The following is a 20,933-nucleotide window of genomic DNA, read 5'->3' as shown; positions in this document are numbered from 1 at the left end:
TTGAGTGCTACTCATCAAATTCTCATTTAAATGATCAATAATTCAGGATGAGAATCGGTGTATTTTAAAACCTGTGTCTAAGTAGGCTAAGAAACTGCTTTGAGAGCTATGATGAATAAAAGAAAAGGAGAACTGTTCTAGTTTACATAAAAATCCAGCTCATACTGGAGCTGCTAAAACTAGAACTAACTCCTTATAGATGTGTCTGAAATGAACAAATGCTCAACACCAGTCACACCCATTTGAGTATATTTGGCATATACTCAAATATACTTCAAATTACTAATATCCCCTTAAATGCACTTTAGTATCTTTCAGATGTAATTCATCATGGACTTTATTAAGTTTTGTAAATTCTTTTAACTGTATTTCTCAAGGATTAGTTGTCCCTAAGAATTTAAACCGAAGTTACTTGAACATTATTTCTAGGCAGAGAAAGGAAATTTGGAAATATACAAACTAGTATTATTATCATTCACTAAAAGATTGTTTATATCATTTTTAAGCCAAGATAAGAGAAACCGGTTATTGCCATATTGAGGCTAATTCTTTTGACAAAACCCAAGAACAGAACAGAAGCTCACATTCCATTTGTTCCAAAGGGCCTTCTGGGTTGCTTAAAATACCTTTATTTTTCTTGGGCCTGGTATAAGACACGTTCGTTTGTCTCATATTACTGTGAGATTAATCCTTGTAATACAAAGACCCACTCATTGCAATCTATAAATAAAATAGCACTAATAGGCTATGTGCAATAGTCTTAATTTGAATAGTGTTGCTTCAAAATAACTTAAAATTTAAAATTTTCACCAGATTTCACCAATTTTTTCAAAAATCTTGTATCTGACCAAATTCAAAATTTTTTCATTTATATAACCTACTGTTTTTCCTAACTTTGAACCTTCTTAGAGAATTGAGCATTCTCTTATTTTTGTTCTTTTATTTTGATTAAAATATGCTCAGGCAACCTTCCACCACATTGAAGATGTAAATCCACATTTTCCCTTTTGAAAATTTCAGGTATATTTATAGTTCTCTTAATGGAAAGGAGACCCATGACAACATGGCTGGTTGAGCTGGTTGAGAAGAGAAAGGAAAAGGAGGAAACAAGGGTATCAAGAACAATATGATATAGTTCCCTGGCTACAAAGTATATAAATGGATGACAAGTGTATCAAGGAACCTTGCAAACAGAAGGCCTGGTCATCGCATAAGCAGTTTAACCCTATATGCCCTATAATCTTAGGTTGGCCTGGTACACCACCCCTTCAGAGATCACAACAGTGCACCTAAACCCAAATGCTGTGCACACACACTGGAAACCCATAGAACTGTATTGCCATGTCTTGAGGGGAAAGTAGGCTTCTCTGTAACCCAAAGGTTTGTGTGTTCTGTGATATGTTAACAGGATAAAAGAACATACTTACTGAGAGGCACACAGAAATGCAACAAGTAACCTTTTTATTTTCTGTAAGTAACCCAATGGCCCTCCTCCTGAGAATGGTGGGCAGGATTGAAGTTTTCTTAATCATTTCCACCCTTTCCAATCAAAAACTTTCCTGCCAGGCTCTCTTAGATAAAGTCTTCGTGATATAGACCGTCTTTTCCTCCCCCTTGTTCTCTCTATAAGGTGGCTAGGAGGAGCTCAGATAACCTCAGGGTGCCAAAAAAAAAGGAGCCTCATCTTCTGTGCTTACCAATTTTCTAAGAAGAATTATAAATTATACAGGATTTCAAATTTTAAACATTTTCTTATAGCACAGGAGGGAAGAACATTCATCATTGGGTAAAGGGATTACAACTCACATTTAATTTCTCTGTAAAAAAAAACTTAAAAATATCACCTGTGCTCTATAAAAAGGCACCTCAGTGGTTGAATGCTGCTGACCTCATTGCAGACTTCCATCTATTCTACTACAAATTTAGTGGAAGCAGCAGCAACTATTATCTCCATAAAAAACGTTTTTATTTCTGCCATGTGAGAATGGATGCTGAAGTAAAATTTTAATTTGTGTACTGGGGTAAATGTCACAATTCAGAGTTGTCATTATGAAAAATAAGGCACAATTAACCAGAATTGACCCTTTTCAGCTCATAAAAAAGTTTATCTTTGTGGATCCAGTCACGTGGGTAGCCATAATAGATGTGAAATGCTGATTCTGAAAAAGCATCAAGTTCTCACAGCCAGAGAAAGCTTTATCTCAAACAGATTCAAAAGCCTATGATAGATAAGAAAGTTGTGACAAACTGACAACTTAAATTGAGTTCTAGACAATTTCTAAAGTCTACAACCTCTAAATGATTTCTCGTTGGAAGTTTCTCAAGAGAGAAGTTAGCAAGAATTAGCTGGCACTGACGAACAAAATGACACATAATAAGGCCATGTCAATGCATCCCTTGGGTCAGGTTAAAATCTAATGCTACAAATAAATAATTATTTTAAAATGTGTTATACTAACAGAAATTTTTTGCTTTAAGGGATTGGCCTAAGGAAGGGATTGATGATATACTTTTATTTGAGAACATAAGGATTTGCACTAACTAATGAATAAACAACTGGTATGAGTTCAAGCTCTCCCAATTAGGAAACCAAGATTTTTACATAGCTTAGATGACAACTTCTGAAGACAACTGAAACTTCTATTAATATCATAGCATAAATTTCAACCATGACTTTGAAATCATAGAATTTGAGAACTCATTTCATTTTTTTTAAAGTATCAGGTACATGACATTTGTTTTTAATATTTATCTACACATTAACTTAACATGAAATTAAAGTATCAACGATCCATTTTCAGTTTCTGCACTTATTAAAATAATGGGAGTTGTACTGTTACAGTAACTACACTGAACAACAAAAACCTGTTCTCCTTTCCCAGTGAAGAAGAGCAGTATTATGTCAGCAGTGTCTCTGTGGATTTTATTTAATAAAGGTGATAAATTTAGCTTTGCATTGGGTCAGTTTACTGCACCATGTACACGATTCAGAAAAAAAGATTTACAATTCTAAATTATATTTTTCCACAATGTTTTCTTTCTCTAATTGGGTATTTTATGTTTTTCTGTTTTGGTCTTTTTCTAGCTCTGCTTAGTTGCTTTCACTGGAGACAGTGAAATACATATATGAGTACGTATTTGTGCCTGCCTACGCACGCGCGCGCACACACACACACACACACACACACACTCTTCTGACTCCTAAAACACAAGCCATGGTCCATCTAAAGAAATCACAGATCATAGAATTTGAAATTAAAATCCCACCTCACTTTATCCTAGCTCTGTCTACAACCATAAAAGGCTTTAGAAAACTGCAACCTCCATCCTATCTGGCAATTCCCATTAACTATTTCAAGGGAAGCATAGGGGAAATCTTTTCAACTATAAAGAACTTGTTTATGTCAATAGGGACACGTGCATTGACTATCAGTTTACAGAATGTTTTCTTTCCCTCCTAAATTTTCCTAGTTACAGTGACATCACCATTGTATTTGATTTTAAAGTGCAACATATTTTATAAACTTTAAGTTCCCTATCCAGAAGATAGCCCAACTACTAGCATACTATGCTTGTATAACCTTTATTTTAATTGCTTTATGCATTTACCTTATACTTCTACGAATAGAAAGTACTTTTTAAATGTCTTTTTCTTAAACTCAATTAGCTAACATAGTACATCATTAGTTTCAGATGTAGAGTTCAGTAATTCATCAGTTGCATGTAACACCCAGGCATCCCATCATGTGCCCTCTTAATGGCTCTCACCGCATTACCCTATCCCCCCAACCCACCTCCCCTCCAACAACCCTTGCCGGCAAGGATGCAGAGAAAAGGGAACCCCCCTATACCATTGGTGGCAATGCAAGCTGGTACAGCCACTCTGGGAAACAGTATGGAGGTTCCTCAATTCCAAGTAATTGCACTACTGGGTATTTACCCAAAAGATACAAACATAGTGATCTTAAGGGGCACTGCACACCAATGTTCATAGCAGCAGTGTCCACAACAGCCAAATTGTGGAAAGAGCCCAGATGTCCATCAACAGATGAATGGAAAAGAAGATGTGGTATATTTATCTACAAAGGAATATTACTCAGCCATCAAACAGGATGAAATCTTACCACTTACATCAACGTGGATGGAACGAGAGGGCATTAAGCTGAGTGAAATAATTCAATCAGAGAAAGACAATTATCATACGGTTTCACTCATATGAGGAAGTAACAGCACAGAGTATCATAGGGGAAGGGGGGAAAATGGAATGAGAAGAAATGAGTGAGGGAAACAAACCATGAGAGATTTTTAACCCTGGGAAGGAAACAGTAGTATTTTCTATGTCAAAATTATATTTAGAGACTTTACATATTTTTCATATTGCTTCTCATACTGTTTTTGAAAATTATTCTATGCTCATACATATAGACCTATCCCATCTTTTAACCTAATATGCTATCTTCCAGAATATGGATAAACCATACTTTACTTAACCATTCTATTATTATAAGCATCTTCATAGCTTTCAAATTACTATTATTTTCAAGATTACAATACATATTCCTATGTTTTGTGCACTTACACAAATGTCTTATTCTAGGTTTCATATGGAAAAATGGAATCACTTGATTCTGATTTGGGAAAATAGTATCAGTTTTAATAGAGGAGGACAAATTGGTTCTCCATGTTGGCTGTACCAGTGTTCACTCCCACCAAGAGTAAAGACTTGATGTTTCCCAACACAAGTACGAAACTGGCAGCTCAATGTCTTTACTAACTTTAACCCACATGGATTTTTTTTTAATAAGTATATGAATTCCTGGTGGCAGGACATAACTAAATTTTCCAAAGCAACCAATTCTCCTATTATGTTATACCTTCCTGACGTGTAGAGGCATTTCAAGATGTTACCTATGCTGATAATGATACCATAACTTATCCAATCTAGGAAACCTTTGAAAGAAAAGGGAGGGGGAGGGCAGACTTAAGAACAACAGACAAAAACCTCAGTTACTCTAAACAAACTGAAAAATATGGTCACCCAACCTATCTTTAATAGCTATCTTATTTTCAATCCCACCTCCCCCAATACTAGAGATGTTGAGTATCTCCACATACATTTGCCATTTGCATTTCCTGTCCTATAAATTGCTTATAATGTGTGCCCATTTCTTTTTATTGGTTCATGTTTTTCTTACCTATTTGTAGGGATTCTATTCATATAATGTGTCTTATTTTTATTGATTTTATATGTTGTTCATTTTATTTCTTTCTCTGGTGCTTGCCTTTTTCCCTAGTTTTATGATGCCTATGTCAAATTCAAGGTTTTTATTTTTTTTAAGATTTTTTTTTTGAGACACAGAATAAAAGAGCACACGCACACATGAGTGGAGTTAGGGACAGAGGTAGAAGCCGACTCCTGCTGAGCAGAGAGCCTGATGCAGAACCTGATCCTGGAACTCAGAGATCATGACCTGGGCTGAAAGCAGATTGAGCCACCAGGTGCCCCAAATTCAAGTTTTAAAGTCTAATGTTATTTACGTACTTTACACACACACACACACACACACACACACACACCTATATATGTACACACATAAACATACATACAAAATTTCTGGAAAGATGTATTCCAAACACTGGTTGAAGCAATTTCAAGCTAGTAAGGTGATTTTTATCCTCAATACATCTATTTTCAAGTTTCATTAAAAAAGCAGTCAGTGGTTTAGCGCTGCCTTCAGCCCAGGGTGTTATCCTGGAGACCCAGGATCGAGTCCCACGTCAGGCTCCCTGCATGGAGCCTGCTTCTCCCTCTGCCTGTGTCTCTGCCTCTCTGTGTGTGTCTCTCATGAATAAACAAATAAAATCTTAAAAAAAAAACAACACAGTCTATAAAAAAATTTAACCCATCCACAGGTCCTAGTGTTTACTACTAGGTCTCCTCACACAATGGTATTACCCTTAGAACCTCAAAATTTCTACCTGAAATCATCTTTGTCCAACTCACTCCTACTAAGAGATTTTATCCACCTGAGGACACTGATCTTACTTTCTTTAAATCTGATGTCATCAGCAACCATCAGTGTCTTCTCCCCCACCTTTCTTCCCAGTTGAAACTACTTGATCTCAGGCTGATCCTATGTAACTTAGCTCTCATAGCTCAGGATTTCATGGGATCCTTCTTTTCCATTAAATCAGCCTATCTCTAACTTCATTTTCCTCCAATATAACTTACACATTTGTTGGACTTCATTTATTTTTTTTCCTCAGATTAATTGCTCTAGAAAGACAAGTACTTCTACATCCCCCCCATACACACACACACACAATTGGATTGCTCATTCTGTCTCTATATAGTGTCAGTAATCGGAGATTAAAGAATCCTGTAACCCTCGATCTCAAATTGTAACAGGTATATCCATTTTACTTAAAGGAATTCACTACAGCATTTTATAGCTCAATTCTAAGAGGCCAGATTGGGAAGCAAATACAAATATTCAATCTCTAACATTCTTACCTATCTTTGTATGCATTTGGGTAGGTAAGCCAAATTAATTAAAAATGAATGTTCCCATTTTCACTACTTGAGGTCCCTTTTAAATATAGCAATCTGGTCACATAACCGGGTAAGTTCAAGATTGGTCTAGCTACTAGAGCTATAGTAATAACTAAAAGATAAATCTGGCAGTACCATGGAAACAATGATATTTAATTCTATATCCTGATCACCAACCAATCTTGAATCACCTTATATATCACCAGTTATATTGACAAATTTCCCTCAGATGTGTGAAACTTATGTACTATCTTTTCAAATACCATTTACCCTATCAATCCATGAGTCACTTTTGAGAGATTAATACAGCAAGATTAGTAATTATTTATAGAGACTAATTTGGAAAAACTATTCCTGACCAGTTCATCTTGTAGGGATAAATTTCTAGGGAAGAAAACATCAAGTAAGACCCACTTATCACTAAGGCCTTATGATGAAAAAATGGCAACCATGGGGAAAAAAAGTTTCTGAAGAACATTATTTCTGGAACTAGAGAGCTAATTCCAAGACATCTAACAAGGCTTCCTCATTCTCTAGCCAAGGATTCTGAATGGAGTTGGAAATGCTAATATCCCTCATTCAACTGTCTTGGAACTACAGTGTCATTGGCCCTGACCATATTCAACAGAAATTCTGAGACTAGGTAGATAAAGATTAAATAATGATCTTTTTTCAGTTCCATATTAATCTTCACATAGCTAAGAACACGACAGCAGTTGACTCATATAGAAGTTAAAAACCAATCTTGCCCTCTATCCATAGGACGATAGAAAGTAATTAGGCCCAAACCGTCCCTTGCTTCAATAAGAGGGAGGAAGACTGAGACATAATGAAAGAGAAGGGAGCTAGCTTTTTAATGATCATCAATAACCAAATTCATAAATATGTCAAGTTACTATGAGGTACAGTGATTCAATATCTTAGAAAACTCAGTACTTTGTCAAAAAACTTAAAGAACAATTGTCATTTTCCTAACAGACTGTAAATCACAGGTGTGTTATTTGTAAAGCTAGGTCTCCATTAAGTAAGCATTACAAATGATGACTGAGTCCAGTACCTTCAATTAAAACCTGTTTGAGCCACTATGTACAGAAATCCATTAGGAAAAAAAATTCTACAAGCTATTTAGCTTATGTAAGCACATTTCTCTTTGGGAAGTATATTAAAAACTTCATCTTGCATTCTTCCCAACTTCCCTAACCAGTCAACACCTAAGGTAAATCAAAATGGCCCTCCAAGGCATAGCTCATATTTTTTAAGAGTAAAAATGTCATTTACCTGGACAAAGCCCAGACAGGTGAGAAGTAGAATCAACACTTTGGCTGGAGAAGTGAAGAGAGGAAAGAGCTCATCAGAGTTTTAAAGAATTAAGAGACTTCAGTGAGAGTTTTTTAATACATAGAAGAAATGAACTTTTCCATTCCTCTCTTCCTTATCATCTGGTAAATCCTAATGCAAGTCAGTTTCATTTATGTTCACTACATAATATTTATAATATTGTATTTAAAAATTACCCCCAATTTACCCAAAGTCCTATTATGTACTTGAAAGATAATTTAGTGGTTGACAGATTTGGAATTATGTTCCAAATACAACTTTATCAGGGAGTATGAGCATTTTTCCATGTGATATTCTCCTGATTTAAATGTATATATTGCATTCTACAATATATTGGCTATTTACATCAGGCCCCATTTGCACTACTGTAACATTACTGAAATTCTTTTTTTTTTTTTTTAAGATTTTATTTATTCATGAGAGACACAGAGAGAGAGGCAATGACACAGGCAGAGGGAGGAGACGCAGGCTCTATGCAGGAAGCCTTATGTGGGACTCAATCTAGGGAATCCAGGATCACGCCCTAAGCCAAAGCCAAAGGCTCAACCGCTGAGCCACCCAGGGAGCCCCATTACTGAAATTCCTATAAACATTTGTGTACAACCCAGTTTTACTCTTGTAACAGAGTCCATATGTATGTTATTGATACACTAATATTTTTTCAATTCTGACTGCATGTTAGAGTTATTTGGAGAGCTTTTTAAAAATATTGGCACCTGGGTTCCACCCCTGAAGATTGTGATTGGATTGATCCAAGATGAGACCCAAGTTTCTCTTGCTTTTAAAAGTTCCCTATGTGATTCCAATGAGAAGTCAAGGTAGAGGCTCATATATTTATTAACAAATTGACATCCCTAATCTTAATTCATAAACCTTCAGCCTTATGAACAACCATCTACTCTACCAACAGCCCAAATTGGCCTCAACTGAATCTGTGTCCAATAGATGGCAATGGGTAGTTCATTATCTGAATTCTCATTTTGATTCTGAGACTGAACACTTTTCAAGTATTTATCAGCCATTTGTCATTTCTTTATATTCCCTGTTCATTTGTTCAAATGCAATGCTCAAGTTTTTATTATTGTAAATAATCATTCATAAGAATTCATTATTCTGCCAAAGAGAGCAAATTTACCATTTGTCTTTTAATTTTGTTGATGCAGGTTCACAAAAATGTGAAATAATTGAATTCTATTTTTAGATAGTCTCACCCTCATTTAAATCAAATGTCAGCTGATGTCATTATACTTCTTAAAATCAAAATAAAACCACACATTTGGAAATTCCTTTTTAGTCGCTTCAGACTCCAAGTCCTACTGAATTAGTTCAATTTAAGGTTATCTTAGCATCTCTCTTGGGCCATTGTTGTCCTGCACTACATTTACCCAGACCTAATATCCAGCCTCTTTCTCTATTACTAATTATGCACAGATGGCAGTTTTGTGTAGCAACTTTTAGAGTTCAGGAGAAAATCATGTGGCAGATCCTATGTTAATATGTCCATCTTCTTAAAACTTTCTTGTCTCTATTGGATGGGATCACATCTCCCACACAGAGATAGCACCTTCACCCTCCTCTAATCCATGTAGTTTCTCCGACAAACGCCTAATATTAACACAAAACACCTTCAGTATTTCTTGTGTTGCCTCAGATACAACCAAGTCCTTTAACTTTGTTTTGGTCAGATGAGACTACCAATTCTAACAGACTGCCCACATCTCAGTGGCTTAGTGCAACAGTTTCTTTAGCTACCACCTAGTGCCCACGGAAAGAGAGAGAGGGTGGTATATTTGGCTGTTTGGGAACTCTGTATTCCATATTTTTGTGCTTTCACCATCATCTTTGCTTTCAGAAGTCCAAACAAAGAGAGCTTGAGAAAGGCATAAATGCCCTTAATTGCCTTGGTCTTAAAAATAACACATTTCACTGATAACATATACTAGTCAGAAAGAGTCACATTGTTGCATCTAGATATAAAGAGGCAGGAACATGTGGTGTTTGTGTGGTGAGGAAAAAGGGACAAACACTGGTGTGCAGTAGTAAATTTCCCATGCCTAGCAAGACAGTTTCCTAAATAATGAGGGTTCTTATCTCAGATGATAAGAAAATTAATTGTTCCTATGCCACATTGAAAGACATTCCATAATACTCCATAGTCAAACTCTTCAACAATCTTATCTAGTTATTTCATAATTTCATTATCGGTATTTAAGCATCAATACCCTGGGAATTTATTTTGGTGCACAGTACAATTTAAACTTTACTCTAAAAAGGTGACCAAACAGTTCAACACCACTGAGTCAATGATATACTTTTAACAATTGACATGTTATTTTGATTGTATGAGAAAGAATGCTGCTGGAATATCAATTCTATTTATCTAATTATCCTTGGGAAAGGGGTTAATGTAGCTTTATAATTTAATATATATCATCAACTTTCCCCTTTGTCATACTTGCTTATATAGTCTATACACATTTCATCTTGTCTGGAATTGCATTCCTTCCGCGTCAAGGACTTCTTTTAGTATTTCCTGTAGTATAGTCCTTTACTCACATTCATTTTTTAACACAATTGCTTTTGTTGGGGGGGGGGGAGACTGTTATTTTGCTATTTTTAATTCAAATTTTGATTTATGTAATTGTAGGTTCACGTGCAGTTATAATAAACATAGTGAGTTCTCTTAAACACTTTGCCAGTTTCCCATAATGGTAACATTCTGGAAACTATAGTACAGCATCACAACCAGGATATTGACTTGAATACAATGCATTTGACCTTATGATTTCCTCAGTTTTACTTGCACTCATTTGTCAACATCTATCTGTGTGTTGGATTCTATGTATGTAGTAAGTTCCACAGAATTCTATCAGTTGTGTAGGCTTGTGGATTTCTCTTCTATTTTTGAAAGGTATTTTTTTTATACAAATGATTTTTTAAAATCAATCTTTAGAGTTATCACTCCATCTTCTCTTGGTTGGTCTCATTTCTTATTACAAATCAGCTATTAATCTAACAATTTCCCTCTGCATATATCAGGTCCTTTTTCTCCTTTTTCTCTGCCTGCCTTCAAGGTTTTCTACATGTTTGATTTTCAACAGTTTGAGCATGGTACATCTAAGGATGTAGGTGTATATTCATAAAGAAGGATAAATTCCATGGAAAGGGAGGTGGGCGGGGGGTTGGGGTGACTGGGTGATGGGCACTGAGGGGGGCACTTGGTGAGATGAGCACTGGGTGTTATGCTATATGTTGGCAAATTGAACGCCAATATATATATATTTTTAAAAATTTTAAAGAAGGATAAATTCTAATCTGTGGACTTTGGAAAGGAATAGAAATTCATGAATAGATTTAAGTTGCTCAGAGGAACAGAAAACATCAAAGCTTCCCCTTGTGAGAAGATTGTCATTCTTTGACCAAATAGCAAATGGGGCTTGTAACAGGGGAGGTTGTGTATTTTGCAGTTGGGGATTTATTTCACTTCATTCTAGTTTACTTCACATCTCTCACTATCACCTAATTATTCTTTGGGGGATTTTCTTTCATCTGATCAGGAGTACCTTCATGGTAAGATGTCCACTTGGATAAATTACTATTTCTTTCTTGTTTTTGAGCATGCTACGCAAACAGCCTGTGATGCCATTTTTATGTTCTCTGTGACTTTACACAAATGTGTAAATACATATACAAGTATGTACCCACAAATGCATTATTCTGATTAATGTATACCTGTACAAATGTATTCTTTTGATTCAACAAATATTCTAAGTTGCATTCTGTCTACGTCTCTGCCTGTGTCTCTCATGAACAAAATCTTTTTAAAAAAATTTAAGTAAAATTTTAAAAAGTAAAAACCTTCCAGCTAGAAAATTTCATCTGTTCACCAAAATTTGAGGTTAAGGAAACCAGCATGGAGTAACACTCTGAGAAAAAAGAAATGCCACAGGCTGCTTAAGGACTCCGAAGGATATCCAGGTTCTAATTCCTGAGATCTGTGAGCATTACCTCCTATGGCAAGAGACAATTTGTAGATATTAAGGATCTTTATGTAGGGCACTTATTCTGTATTTATTCTGTATTATGTGGACAAGCCATAAATCCAATCCCAAGTGTTCGTATGAGAGAAGAAGGGATATTTCATCACAGAGGAGAAGGCAATGTGACAAAATCAAAGATACGAAGATGCTATGTTGCTAGCTTCGAAGACTGAGGAAGGGGTTATGAGACAAAGAACATAGCTTTAGAATCTAGATAAAATAAGACACTATATAGGAAGAGTTTGTTAGGAATAAAGCCAGGTGAAGAATCCGTAATATATTCCAAGTCACATAACCTCCCTGAATACCATATTAATTAACCCAGTGGTAATATAAATTGGTACATCCTACCATGGAAAACAGCATGGACATTCCTCAAAAAATTAAAAACAGAACTAGTAAATGATCTAGCAGTTTCACTTCTGGGTATGTAAATGAAAAAAATAAAATCACCATCTCAAAGCAGTATCTGCACCAGCCCCCCACACCAGGTTCACTGCAGCATTTTTCACAATAGCCAAGACATGGATACAACATAAGTGGTCACTAATTATGAAGAGGTTAAACATGGTATATATTAATGGAACATTATTCAGCCATCAAAAATCCTGCCATTTGTGACAACATGGATGGATCTGGGAGATATTATGTTAAATAAAAGAAGTCAGACAAGGAAAGATCAATACTATAAGAACTCAGTTATAGGTGGGATCTAAAAAAAATAAAAAATAAAAAAACCTAAACTCATAGAAACAGTGTTGGTGGTTGCTAGTGAGAAGTGGGGGAGGAGACAGGAAGGGGGAAAAAATGGATGCAGGCAGTAAAAACCTCCAGTTAAAAAAATGAGTACGTTCTGGGGATGTAATGTCTAGCATGGTTACTACACTTAATACTGTATTATATATTTGAAAACTTTATGTTTTATATTTTAAAAGTTCTCATCACAAAAAATTTTAACTACGTGAGGTGATACATGTGTGAACTAACTATTGTGGTCATCATTTTGCAAGATAGATACAAATCCAATTACTATGTTGTATACATTAAACTTAAAATTGTATAATTTTAATACTTATTATGTTTCATTCTTGCCTATTTATATTGAGTTCACACTGAAAAAGAAAATGTGTAACTGGTTGGAGTAACACATTAACTGCTGACACCCCACACCCCTGATGCCCACCCTGCAGGTCCTTTGGGACTCTGGTATGGACTCCATCCTGAGGCAGTCAACACAGCAAGGCCCCACCAAAGCTATGGTCCACTTCCAACACAGTAATAAGTACAGCTGCTTAAACCAGTAAGTCACAGGCTGAACACCACCAACTTACCCAAATTTCAGGGTAGCAATTGACCCAAATTGCAGGCCATGGTCCTCCAAGTAAATAAACCACCTCAGGAATGTAATTCGTTAAATACACATGTGTTTAAAAAAAAAAAAAAAAGTCCAGCCAATGACACTAGTAATCTTGGGTTGTTTGGTTGTTTTTACATAATTTGTCTACTGAGTGCCTCATGGAGAAAAAAACTTCCAGAAGAGAACCCTGATCTTCTAATGGCCAGCTCCAGCCTCTTAGGAAGGGGTACCAAATCCTCCTCTGTGCTCTGGAGTGAGATTTCAAGTACATTGAGACTCTGCTGAAACATTGGTCATTCTGTTTAGCATGGAGTAAAGCCTACGCATCAACAGAGACCTTCCAATAATCGACTTTGAGAGTCGATTATTAAGCAATCGTAAGATGGTGATAACCAACAAGGAGTAGAAAGTTGACCCTTGACTCATCTATGGAACAAGGCTGGGCTGTTCACACCGTCACAGAGACTGACCCCCAAGTTGTTTAAAACAGTGCTACTGTGTTAAAGGTTAAAGAACTTCCTCTTACATGTATGCCTTTTTCCTCCAAAATATTCATTTCCTGCCGAAATTAACTCAACCACCTCCTACTGTTCTTGCCTCCAGTCCTCTCCTGCTGTAATATATTCTCTGCACTTCAGACAGTGAACTTTCTGAAATGTAAATCCCATCATATCTTTTCCCCTGCTTTAAAATTCATAATTGGCTCCCCGTGGTCTTGAAAATCAAGTGTACACTTCATGATTGTGTCTTACTTTGAAACAAGTATCTCAGCGCAGGTTGGTTCTTCATAGGTCCTAAGAAGCACAAATGATGGAATGGGGAAAATGAGACAGGGAAGGGAGAAACATCTCTAAAGCATGAGTTCCAAAGCGGGTTACCTCTGTGGGTGTTGGGTCTCAGTTGATTATGGTCCTCTGTGGGTGGAATACACCTGAAAACTGTTGGGGCTGGGGCTTTTACTACCACTCCCATTTGTGGAGAGTGGCACAAGGCACCTCATCCAATTAGCCCTGATGCTAAGAGAATGATCTCTCCTAGCACGAGAGAGATCCTAGGCACAAGAGAGACGCAGATAGTTCTTTGGAAAAAAGGTGTCAGTGCTCCAGACAGCGTCTCATCCTTCAGCTGGAGGCGAGCCCAGGAAGGGTGAAAGGACAGGGGTGGACCATTCATGAGTTTGCTTCATGTTGCCTAACAGACGCTCATGTTCTGTAACTCACCAAACTTCTCTCTGGCTACCTGATCTCTCATAACTCACCTACTTTGAACTACCTTGGCAAGATACTCATCTGGGCACCATTAGTTATGTGTCACAGGATTCTTCTATTTTCCTTTGAGCAATTCAGGACATATGCCGTAAAGCTGTATGAATAAGGTATATAGATACCTGAGTTTTCTGAGGGTAAATAGCCAAGATTTCAAAACTGATGGATCTTAAATACACAGTTAACAAAAGTGAGGGCAAGCTGTCAAAGCCAGGCTTTTTGGCCAGTAAACTAAAATTTCTCTTTATGCTGATTTATACAGAATTAAAACATCCTTTTGCTATAGAGGCACTGGTATGTTCACAAATCAGTGACTTAGGGCCAGGGTCCCAAGCTGTCCATTAGAGAGGTTTGTTCAAGGTTTCTTTGAGCAAACCAAAGTAAGGTACCTGGACTCTTTGTGCAACAGTGTATTTCCAAGAGCTACCTAACAATTCTAGGAAACATTTCTGAAAAACTACCGACACAAAACAATCACAAGTAAAACATTGCTGATGAAGCTGACAAGGGAATCCACAGATGACACTGAAGACCAAGGCCAAGAACTATACATCAATTAAAATCTTTTATGCAGACACTGCACAGATGAGAAAGTAAATGGAGAATGAATAACCTGTGCAAAGCAAATGATAGAACACAATAAACAAGATCAATGCAAATGATCGCTTTTCCAGCTACAGAATGCTAGGGAAGTTACAGTACAAAAGGCCAACAGAGAAAACTGTTTTACCAATATGCCGCTTAACGTTCAAGTGAATGTTAATCATTTTCATTTATAGAGTCTCATAAATGCCTATGACCAAAAAGGAATAGAATGTGTTAATGACTAAATTCTGAGTCATCTTTTACTCTGCACATGGAGTCTATTGCCAAAACCTGTCACTTCTTTCCTATAATTATACCTTTCCTCTCTACTGTCTATGTGGTTTACAGCATATCTCAGTGGAGTCTTATAAAAGCACTGGGACACCATTTGACAAATTATTCAAACCAGCCATCAGCAATGTTTAAAAAAAATAATAAACTGGTCCAATGGCACTCAGATAGTAGATGGTATAGTTGCAATTTCTTGTGTGGAAGATTATCTTTAAGGCACCATCCAGCTCTACAATGCCATGGTTTGATAATCACATACTGTCCTTTGTTTCATTTGTCTACCACCGTCTTAGCTTAAGACTGGACCATTTCTCACCTAGGCAACAACAATTTGCCCAACAGCAACCATCTCAGGAAGCAAATCTTTTCTCCCATCATGTCACACCCTTCTCTAAAGCATGGTAATAGCTCTCTTTGCTATTGTGATCACTATTTTCCCAAGTCTCCCTTTAAGAACTAAATTTCTGAGTTTGCCACTACCCCATTCAGACCTGGGCTGTTCCTACCTGATTTATCATTGGCTTATTTCCTTAACCCTCAGCCCCATACAGGTACAAGTCCTGCGCTACCATCACCAGGAAGTTTCACAATGCCATCTGATGTGCAAACATAAGCAACTGGATTTCACTCCACCCAGCAGCAGCCTCCAGCTCTCTCGTTTCCGTCCTCATTTCAACAATATTTAATGTACCCCTTAAAAAAGTTTTCATTCTTCCTTATGGCTGAGAAATATGCCATAAAGAAGAATGAAATCTTGACATTTGCAACAACACAAATGGACCTAGATGGTATTAATGCCAAGTGAAATAAGCCAGTCAGAGAAAGACAAATACTATATGATTCCATTCATGTGTGGCATTTAAGAAACAAAACGAAAAAAGAAAAACAAAGACAAATAGATAAAATAGACTCTTATAGAGAACAAACTGGTGAGTGCCAGAAGGGAGATGGTAGGTGGATGGGTGACAGAGATTAAGGGGATTAAGAGTGGATTTACGGTGGGGACCTGGGTGGATCAGTCGGTGAAGCATCTGCCTTCAGCTCAGGTCATAATCTCAGGGTCCTGGGATTGAGCCCTACATCGGGATACCTGCCCACAGAAGTCTGCTTCTCCCTCTCCTCCCTGCTAGTGCTTTATCCCTATCTCTGACCCTATCTATCTCTGACCCTATCTGTCAAATAAATATAATCTTTAAGAAAGAAAAAAGAAAATACTTATCACAATGAGCATTTAGGAATATAGGGATTAAATCATCTATGGTACACCTGCAAATAACATAATATTGCATTTTAATTATATTTCAGTAAAATTTTAAAGTCAAAATTTGTTAAGAGGATAAAAAAAAAAAATCGCATGTTAATGCTATCTGCCACAGATGGCCAAGTCCTGCGGGGCAACACAAAGCATGATTATCTACACTTTGTAAAACAGAAAAAATTAACACTCAATGTGTTTCCTTTACTTATGAAGGAAAACATTCTCATTTTTATTACTATTTGATATTTTATGTCATGTTTTGAAATTATTTTGCTCAAAATACAAACTGGGACAAATCTCAAGAGGCTTTATAGAAGTCACCCTAAAAACGGTCTCCCATACACCTCTGAAAATGAAGCCTCTTGGTATTTTATTTCAAGTGACTTGACATTTAGGGGAAATTTGTGGAAACTTGATATAGAGATACATTCGCTATTAACTCTTTGGGATTCATGAAGAACAGGAAAGTGATAACGTTTTTAACATTCATATATTTTCTTTCCGTTGGCGTTGTAGGTCTGTGAATCACAAAATACAAAGCACAAAGAATCTTCCAGAGTCTAAGTACAGCTACAGATGAGCAGTAATTTAGCACTGCTTTTGCCATTATTACATCCTTGACACCTCACTGACTTAGAATAAGCCCCCAGTAAGTATTTATTACATTGAACTTTAATAGAAAACACCCTTTTCATTTTTAAGTCATAAGAATGACATGAGTTTTAATTGTACATTTTCAATTCTATGCATGTTACATTCTTAAAGATGTGGGTGCTCATGTGAAGGTGGCTGATACCAGTTTCAGTCCTAAGAGTCTACACGCCTCTCAGAAACAGAATAGAAATCACGAATGATTACAAATTACATCCAGGTCACACAGAAGATTCCACAGCTTTCTTAGGTATGCCTTTTGATTCATTTCTCATTTCTAGTATGCTGCAAAGGCAAGAATTTTCCTTAAAACATATCCTTTGTGGCCATGTGTTCCTTTCTAATCCCAAAGCCATCTGTCTTATGCAAGCTCCCCAAATTCCCACACAGAGGTCCCTACAAACAGACCCCTTGAAGACTGCCTGGTTCTTGGACTTTACAGCTCTGCTTCATATTCCCAGTACCCTCAAACACATCTTTCTGAAATAAGCATTACTCTATCTCTACACTTACCCAAATTATCGTTTCATGAGTTTCCTAGTCATCAACACAAATCTTTTCTGACTTGGAATGCTATCAGCCACAAGAAGACATCTAGGCACCAATCTTGACTTCTTTTTATCACTGCTGCACCCCACTCCGCCCCAATTAGCCTCTAATCTATCACCAAGTCCTATGTGTCCTACTCTCCAGTACAAGATAGTAGCTTCTCTCTCACCAACTAGAGCAAAGCCTCTACCACTTCCAGGTTCCTACTGACAGGACAGCACAGTGATTAGGACCACAGACTGCTTCAGTTCAAAGCCCCGTCTGGCCATCGACTAACTATGGAAGCCTGGCCCAAGTAACTGACCTCCTAGTACTACCTTAGCGCCTTTATCTCTAAGATAGGGAACTAATAATACTACCCACCTCACAGAGTTCTTATGAGGATGAAATGAGACAGTAATTCTAAAGTGTTGAAAATGTTGTGTGATCAACAGCTAAGTGCTGTGTGAGTAGGAGCTTGACAAGGATGATGGTGATGATGATCCCCCTCAATTTGCTATATACATGAGAACCAGAATCATCTTTAAATTATTTGTCATATTGGATCGTATTCTTACTTGAAATGCTACCAACAATTTTTATTAATTGCACTTTGAAAAAAAAATCCCAATTTTCTACTCTGCCCTTCCATGTTCAACATGACCTGGGTCCCGTTTACCTGCCTTGTTCATCTTGAGCCCTTGCCTCCCTTCCTTATTTTATTCCAGGCTCTAAAATCTATTCACTTTTTAAACCTATCCTTGTTTCTCCGTGCTACCCATTCTCTACTCTCCTCTTACCTAGCTGACTCCTTCTCAGCCTTTAGATCTTGGCTTCCAAATCAACTCCTTAGAGATGCGTTCCCTAACTACCCTGCCAAAAATTGCCCCCATCTCCAGTATTCGCTGCCACAGCATCTAGTTCATAACCCCTTCACTATATTATCAGTACTATTACTGATGCTATTATGTACCACAAGCTTGCTTCTTGTATTTGTTTGCTTACTTGTTTTTTGTTTCCTGTACTCCACTAGAAGATCAGTTGCCTGATGGCAGGTACTCCATTGGTCTTGTCCACCACTGAATCTCTAGCACTGGATAGAGTCTAGTACACGGTGTGCATGCCATCATTGACTGTGGAATATTCTATCGTTGGTTTTATTTTATTTGGCTATTTGTCTCTAGTCCCAGATTCCTGCTCTCCCCTGTGTTCAGGCTGACTGCCTCCTCGTTGCATCCCAGAGTTCAGAGAGCCCCCTGGAGAGAACTACATTCCACCCTTCTGTCTTGTCCTATCAGAATTCTGAAGAGGTCTCAAAAGACTTCTGTGAATACTCTGACCCTCACTGATCTTCTGCTCCCTAACATTTCTCTATCACTCAAAATCTCTGCATAGAATCCTAATCCTTATGCATATAGAACAATATTCTAATTCCTTAATACACATTGCTATCATTTCCTCAACTAAACTGTTTTTACATTTATTTATTCCTATAGTGTACAACATCAAAGAACAGAACATGGATAAAGTGAAGACCCCTATGCATATACTAAAGTTCTAAGTACTCCAGTAAAGCTTTCATCTTAACACCTCAACATCTATTCTTTTTAAATAAATTCATTTCTGTAACCAAAACGATTTTTTAAGTTTTTTAAGAATTTGGTTTTGCTTGGGTGGCGATGACACCTAAGCTTCCCAAAGTATTCCAGGGTCTAAAAATTGCAAGAACAAAACATACTGGAGACCATATGGAAACAAGTTCAGCACGAATTCTGCATAGTTAGCATCTGCTTCTATCAAAATTGGTACAGAAACTGATAACCGTGGCTTTCTATTTCTCTCAGTCTAATGGTTAAAAGGGTAGTTTAATCATGGGCTACTTTTAAAAAATGTTTTTAAGATCTTAATTGCCTATTTATTAAAAAAGAAAAAGTTCAGTGAAAACTTAGGCTTGGTTTTCAAGCTGGTTGAATTGTTTCATCAAGGCCAGTTACAGTACGAACACCTGCAGTTCTGAGTATCAGTGCTGTTGACTCATGCTTCTTTGTCCAACACAAGCTCAGAGATGAAGTGTAAGAACACCTTTTATAAATATTCTGAAACCTCAGACCCAAAGAAAGACTTCTATTTGTGACCAGGGAGGTTTCTGAAGCTCTTCATGTCACATAAAGGGCTGCATGACCACAGCTTTTCCTACGTACCCACCTTCCTCTAGAGACCATTTATCCTCATGATCAACAAAAAAAGATTATGGGGCAGCCATCTCTGCACCAGGCACTGTGCTGGGTGCCAGGAACAGGGAGGTAAGAGACAGACAGCATCATGGCGTCTGGGCAGCTCTGTTGGCTAAGCATCTGACTCCTAGTCTCAGCTCAGGTCTTGATCTCAGAGTTTTGAGTCAAGCCACATATTGGGCTCCACACTGGGCATGGAACTTACTTTTTAAAAAAATTAAAAAGTAATAATAATAGGATAAAGACAGGATCAATGCTCTTCCAGGGGCTTTATTACATTCCACTGGGGATAGAATATGTGCATCAAGGTTTCAGTCTATTTTTCTCATCCTTTACCTCTCTCAGTGCCAAAAGGCAAAATGAAATCTCCTTTTGCCTTAAGTTGCCACCTAATTCTTATAATTCATAATTGTTTTTTTCTAAATTCTCAAACATTTCCCATCTTCATAGTAGCAAGTTTATAAATCTAAGATGTCATCAATTATAAGAACACACTGTTATATTATGAGCCACTACGAAAAAAATATACCACTGCCAATTAAATTATGTCCCAATACTTTTTACCACCTGCAGTCTTCGGCTAAAAAAGAGCTCACTAAAACTTTAGTAGACCTAAGGGTTTTTTTTCATCATGTCATTGGTGTGTACGTAAAAAGGAATACAAGCAAATTATTGCCAAAACTTACTCACATTCAGATTCAAAAGATACTGGTCAATTGTTAAGGCCAGTAATTTTCTATAGAACATTGTCCTCTGTGCCATCAAGATCCTTGGTGAAACAGCATTTGTTTTTAAGTATAGTTGACACAGAATGCTACATTAGTTTTGGACGT

At 37.0% G+C, this 20,933-nt stretch overlaps 1 long non-coding RNA gene across 1 annotated transcript in view; it reads left to right on the top strand.

The window, feature by feature from the left end:
• LOC140641210 (uncharacterized) overlaps nt 1-19,495 on the top strand; it is a 57,090-nt gene extending 37,595 nt beyond the window's left edge. Inside the window, exons 3-5 of the long non-coding RNA XR_012037742.1 lie at nt 17,204-17,336; nt 17,453-17,588; nt 19,363-19,495. This is a non-coding gene — a long non-coding RNA (uncharacterized lncRNA). The remainder of the gene's footprint in view (nt 1-17,203; nt 17,337-17,452; nt 17,589-19,362) is intronic.
• The last annotated feature ends 1,438 nt before the right edge of the window (nt 19,496-20,933 follow it).

Source organism: Canis lupus, chromosome 10, assembly GCF_048164855.1.
Source record: "Canis lupus baileyi chromosome 10, mCanLup2.hap1, whole genome shotgun sequence".
Lineage (NCBI taxonomy): Eukaryota > Metazoa > Chordata > Mammalia > Carnivora > Canidae > Canis > Canis lupus.
The sequence above is the reverse complement of the archived record's forward strand: the minus strand, read 5'-3'. Positions and strand labels throughout refer to the sequence as shown.